Genomic DNA, 6,775 nt, shown 5'->3' with positions numbered 1-6,775 from the left:
GGCGCCCAGGTTTAAAGCTGGGTGTCCACATTTTTTTTTAAAAGACCGGAAGTGGAGTCACTGAGAGGTAGGGCCCGGAAGTGGCTGTGGTGTCTTTCCACTAGCAGTGCTATTTTTCTTGCGCTTTCCTCGTCTTTTCTTTCTATGTCAACCTCCTGTAGTTCTCGGATCTTAGCTTTAAAGCTGCTCTGTGCGTGTTTTTCACCCGGTCTGTGACCCCTGAGCCTTTTGTTTGTGGATATCAGATTTCCCCAAGGTGAGCACCTGTTGGGCTCCCTCCTAACTTTCTCTTTTTGTGTCTCGTGGAATTTTCAGTAGTGAGAGGCTCATTGGAAATAGGCCGTGTTGCTGTGTGATGTAGATTTGTATTCAGAAGGCTGCGTTCTATATGATGATCCACCACCCCCTCCCACCACCCAATACTGGACTTTGCTGGCCCCCCTCCCTTTTGGACACTCTGAATCCGGGTCTTAGTTAGACATTCTAGGCCCTGGGCAGAGGGAAAGAACTCTGGTAGCTACTGGAAAGGAATGGCCCATTCCTAAGGGGAAGAATTGGCTAGTATAAAACCACTGGGTGAGACACTCTTTCACTTCTGGTTTTCTTTATGAGTTTTGTAGATACGAGGAAGGTGTAATCTGATGTGTTCAATTTTATATGAGTTCTTGGAATGATTCTGAAGTCCATCACTTTCCTCACTGTTCCTAGTATATCAAAATTATGTGTTTAAATAATTGCCCCCCCTCCCGCAATATGGTTCTAGTTTTTATTCAGAATGTTACCCAATGTTACATAATGACCTAAAAGATAAATAGAAAACATTAGTGAAGGACACTGATGTGACATGCTGATTTCTGAGCTCTATTTAGCTGAATCATGAGAATCCAGCGCTTATGGCATCACAATATTTTTACTCAGTGCTATGTTATATGTGATTGTTGTTTATTACTGCATGGCATCCAAGATTTTGCTTGAAATCATAACATCATTTTTAAAATCAGGTATACTCAATTGCTATATTCGTTGGTCCAATACTCAAAGTAAGGATCTGCATCTGAGTGGTATCAGCAGACTGTAGAAGAAGAAGGGATGTTTCTTTGAGTATTTTAGTGGGGGGCTGGAGATTAGTCCAATAGGAAATGATTGTCATTGAATAATCTCAAAAATAGTATTTAAGTTAACTAAACATAAATGTTCCAATGTAGTTGTAGAAAATATGTACTTCAGCTCCGTTTGACACTTAAGGTTGACCTTTCTTCATGAGGCTATGCTTCAGGCTCTAGTAAAGAGAAAGGGAGGCTAAGGTTGTTGAAGATAGCAATTGGTTTGTTGTACTTATGGATAATTTAGGCCATAGTTTCTTATATATCTCAGTTTCTGAATAGTAGCAAATAACTTGTTAATTGTTGAGATATTCATAGAAGTACATGGTATCAGGAGGTAAAGTTGGACATGTGTGTATATTATTTATGATATTCATGTAACATAGCAAATTAATCTAACAGTAAGACCTGTGGGGGCAGCTGCATGGCGATTAGGCACACGGAACCCTTGATTTTGAATTTTGTTGCAAGTGAATGATAATCACAATTTCAAATAATTTTTCTTTATTTCCTCTTCTGGTAGCTCTGCTGTGATTTTCATTTCTAATCATCATGAGACATTTTCCTGCTAACAGTAGAAATTGACTATGTTACTCCATTATGTAAACATTGTCTTCTCTGCATGTGGAGGAATGTTTTCAATCTTCATGTCATGATATCCACAAAGTTGTATATAAAATGAGAAATTTATAGTTCTCTGTAAAAGTGTGGTTAGCTTTCCTCACTGTTTTGGGGATTAAATGAATAAATGCATATAAATAATTAATTGATAAATAGTGCTATAGTGTTCATTCAATTTTCATCCTTGGGTGGAGGGCTAATGATTGAAAATGTTTTGATTGTTAGATGTTGTTTTAGTTAGGGTTTTACTGCTGTGAGCAGACACCATGACCAAGGCAACTCTTATCAGGACAACATTTAACTGGGGCTGACTTACAGGTTCAGAGGTTCAGTCCATTATCATCAAGGAGGGAACATGGCAGCATCCAGGCAGGCATGGTGCAGGAGGAGCTGAGTTCTACATCTTCACCCGAAGGAAGCCAGGAACAGATTGAGCATCCTCAGGCAGTTAGGAGGAGGGTCTCCAAGCCCACCCCACAGTGACACACTTCCTCCAACAAGGCTATACCTTCTAATAGTGCCACTCTCTTGGATGAGAATATGTAAGCCATCACAGATGTTATTTACACAATAAAAGGTTTAAAATTAATTTGGTTTCTTATGCTGCCAGACCACTTTCTCTACATTTTCCATTTTTTTTTATTTCTGATATTGATAGTGTTTGAGGGTTTTTTAAATTTTAGTTATCCATCTTACTTATTGGTACTCATTTTTATTTATCATCTATCTACCATATCTATGTCTATTTGTCTATCTATCTATCTATCTATCTATCTATCTATCTATCTATCTATCTTTCTATCTATCTTTGTGTGTTTTCTAATTCGCCACCAAATACATAAATTGAAAGTAGGTTGTTTTGGTTTTGATTGCTACCTGTTCTCTTCCCCCATGACTCCTAGATAATTACACATACGTTTTGTTTGAATATTACCAACACTGATATACTACAATAAACCCCGGATTCTACTTGCAAGTCACAACTTTTCGATTGCTGTTCTTATTGTCTTAGATGTAATCTTCGAGGTAAGGTGGTGCACTCAGAATCCTACAACCTAACATACTTTTGAGACATAATTTTAAAAAGCAGGAATCTGACCAATTTTGTGACACAAAGACTGAAAAAAGAAACAAAAAGTGGGAACCATTAAAACCTCTAATTCTGTAACATAGGGTTTATTAAGGTCAAGCTGTTTCTAACTCTTCTATTTTAATTTAAACAGAGTCAGGATGTTCTCACATAAGATACCACCGGTCCAGCTCATGTATAGTCTTTCCTAATTGAAAAATATGCTCAGAATTGAAATCCAGTCAGATCACGTGTGGAAAGGGAATAAGACTTGCCCTGCCTACCCCAAACCTCTAATAACTGTACCTATTTACTTGCCTGTTTATCAATGGCAGACAAGAGAATGAGCAACACTGGGATACAAGTGAAATGAGAATCACTACTGGGCAGCAAACCCTGTACAATATTGCAAGTTGTTACTACCTACAGTTGAACCATATACACAAAAGTCTAAGAATCATAGACTATCAATATTTAACAGTTCATTCAAACAACAGCAACTTTATGTGGTTTTCTAAACTGTTCTAATAGCATATGAATACTTTAATTCCTAATTAGATGAATAATTACATATTTAGCTTCCAGGCACTGTATCTCTGAATCCACACCTCTAGGAAGAAGTCATAACACCCTCGTGAAAGATTTTGTTTTGTGTTCTGTTGGTGATCCATTTGCAAGCTGAACTGAACTGTTATACCCAAATCTTAATAAAGCCCTATTCTCCTTCAGAAAAGTATAAGTTCTAGGGTCTTCTGAGCTTTGCAGATCAAAACCAAACATCCAAATAAACAACCAAAAATGAAACAATAACAAAAATCCACACCTCTCCTACAACAGTTTGGGAAGATGGCTCAGTTAGTAAGAGCATTTTGACTATAAGCATGAAGACCCTAGTTGAAATCCAGCAACCACTATTAGTAGCAGGACATAGCTGACTGTCCCTATAAGCAAAGCATTCTGGGGTAGAGGCAAACAGATCCTAAGTATTCTTTGGCAGAAAGTCTAACATAAAACATCAGCTTCTGCTTTAGTAAGAGACCCCTGTTAGGCAATAAGAAAGAGAAAGAGGGGGATGGAGAACGCAAGAGTGAGTACAATATTGAAGACACAACAAGATCTGTTCTGGCCTCTGCATAGGTGACATGGGCTCATGTGTGTTCATGTACCATACATACCACACACAAAAGTAAATACAATGAGATGTTTGATATAATCTGCCTTTTTGTCTAAAATTCTGTATGTACCTGTTTTTGAATTTTTAAAAATGTGATAAGGCTGTAAAAATCTGTCACCATAACTTTGCTTTAAAATTACATTTTCTTTTCCTTTTTTAAAAAAGTAAAGTCTAGCAAAAATAGTATAAGCAAGAATCCATTCATAGATTTTTAACAGCTGGTTCTATATAGTAATTTTTATTCTGAATTCCATCAGTCCATTTTTCTTGACTAGGGGACCACTTAAGTGATTGCTTCATTAGAAACTTGAGTTTATCCCTTTCTCGTCTGTATGAACAACTCCTTGGCAAAGCTGCAGAATTTGGACACCTGCAGTCCAAGCAGCTTGAAGAGAAGCCATCACTGACTATTAAGAGAAGGAAAAGAAGCTCAAGTTCCAAATGGTGTTATCAATGATACAGTGTTGTAACTAACTTGAGCTGACCTAAGCGTTGGCTTCTGCCATGGTCCTTATCAGCATCCAAAAGGGCATACAAAATGCTTTGTAAACTAATTTAAAAAGTGTCTTGTTTATTCAGAAGCAACTGTGAATGGTATTTGTTCATACCAAGATCACATCAATTGCACACCAGCCAACAACGTATTAGTCTTCTAAGAGAGAGGCCATGTATCAAAGACACAAAGTACTAAAGATAAGCTTCTCAATTCTCAACTGTTCTGAGTTCTCAATAAAGCTACTGATGTACAAATTGGGGTGGGACCCAAGTGGTTCCACCTGCAGGCTCCTCTTAGATCCCTGGCTTTGGCTGAGAGAGGTGCTGATACTAATGTGCCCTTTAGTACTCTTAGGAAACAAAACATGGGCTCTATTATAGCCTCAATCAGCATCTCTGAAGAGGATTCCACTCATTTTCTCCAAGTAGTTCTGGGGCGAAACACTGGATATTTCTGTGTACAAGGCTCGTAGGGACAAAAATATTGGTTGATTTGCTCTGAGTCTTAAAAGAATTTTGGAGTTTCTCATGTGTTCTTGTGGTTGATTCTCGGATATTTTTATTTGATATTTAATGAGAGGGTAGTCTTAGTAAAGTGATGAATTATTTAAGCAATTAGCTGAAATGTAGATTATCAAGACCTAATTTAAATATATTTTTGAGGTTCCTGAAGCACAGATTACAGGATACAGAGTTATCATATGTGAGTGGGCTTATTAATGTGGGTATCACTTAAATATGGTTCACATGTTCTTACTTCACCAGCGCGTATACTAAATTTGGAATGGTGTGTTTCACAATCCATCCCAGTTCCAAACTTAAGTACTCAAACAGCATTTCTTTAAGATAAAATTAGCTTAATTTTATGAAGTTTTAAATTAATGAGAAAACTGGAAGATACTTAGACTGTCACATTTAAAATATAGTTTAAGACTTGATATGATCTCTAGCTGTCGTTTGAACCTTATTGAGCTTTAAACCCTTTATGTTATTGTGAAATAATGTGTAACTGTCAGGCATCTGGAATATTGAATTTTAAATGACTGTCTATATTTAGGAATTTGTTAGTGATCCTAAATATGAAATTTAAAAAGCAATGGAACAGCCTGCTTTACAAGTGCTGGATTTTTCTTGCAGAGTTAATGCTAACAATACCCATGGCTCTGCAGGTGTGTGTGAGAAGAAATGATTGTTTGTTTGTTTGAGTGTGTGTGTGTGTGTGTGTGTGTGTGTGTATGTGTGTGTGTGTGTTTGTACATGCATATCTCTATGTGTCCTGCTGTGTAAATGTTTTGGTAAAAGTCTATAGAAACAAAATATGGCATTCCAAAAGTACTTTTAATAACCTCACCCCCAAATACAAAATAGAATGTTTTTCTTTTTGTTTGCTTCCTTTTGTTCATCAGTGTGTTGGTGTGTATGCATGTGCATGTGTGTGGGCATGCACCTGAAGGCTTGAGATTAACAACCTTGGATGTTATTTGTTATTCCTCTGTCTGCATTTCTGAGGTAAGATCTTTCACTAGATAAGTCTGGCTGGCCACTGAGCCCCAGAAATCCGATGGTTTCTGACATGCTTCTGTTAGAAGCACTTTATCAACTAATTCTCTCCACATTCTCCAAGTTGGGGTTTGAATCCACATGAATTATGTGCCCCTGAGTTAGAGAGGTAGCTCATCCCATTGAGTGGTAGTCTAGTACTCAAGTGTCATCGGGTTCTTTCCCTAGCACTACAGAATACTGGGTGTGGTGTTGTATGCTTATGATCATAAAAACTTGAGAGGTGGAGGCAAGGAATTCAGATCAGTTCAAAGTCATTCGCAGGTTCATAGCAAACTCAACTTTGAAGACACAGAGAACTCCATGGCATCTGGTCTCAAAAAAAATATGTTCTTAACTATAAACACTGAATAATAAAATTGGAGGAGACACTAGAATATAGAAAAACTTCCTTATTTACAAAAAGACAGGAAAGTAGCCAACAGATTCCATTCAGTCCCCAGAAAAATTACAATAGTATGGTTTTAGAAACAGAAAAAATAAGTCCGTTTGGAAGCTTAATTGAATATAATAAAGGATTCAGCAATTTATTCACACAGAGCAAGAAACATACACTGGAGGAAAGATAGGATCTTTAACAAATCATAATGTAAAACTGGATTTGTAAATGTAGAAGAATGAATCTGCCACCCTGTCCCACACTGGATTCAAAATGGGGGAAAGATTTTAATGTAAGAACTGAAACTCTGAAGTCTTAGGGGGAAAGAGTGAAAATCTTTCAAGATGTACCTATAGGCAAAGCTTTCTGAAAAT

At 37.2% G+C, this 6,775-nt stretch overlaps 1 protein-coding gene across 2 annotated transcripts in view; it reads left to right on the top strand.

The window, feature by feature from the left end:
• The first annotated feature begins 39 nt into the window (after positions 1–39).
• Xrcc4 (X-ray repair cross complementing 4) overlaps positions 40–6,775 on the top strand; it is a 234,014-nt gene continuing 227,278 nt past the window's right edge. The window contains exon 1 of one of the 2 annotated variants that reach the window (XM_087621642.1): positions 40–256. The gene's annotated coding sequence lies outside the window, so the exon portion shown is untranslated. 2 annotated transcript variants of the gene reach the window in all.

The sequence above is a fragment of the Rattus norvegicus genome, chromosome 2 (assembly GCF_021556685.1).
Source record: "Rattus norvegicus strain SHRSP/BbbUtx chromosome 2, alternate assembly SHRSP_T2T, whole genome shotgun sequence".
NCBI lineage: Eukaryota > Metazoa > Chordata > Mammalia > Rodentia > Muridae > Rattus > Rattus norvegicus.
The sequence above is the reverse complement of the archived record's forward strand: the minus strand, read 5'-3'. Positions and strand labels throughout refer to the sequence as shown.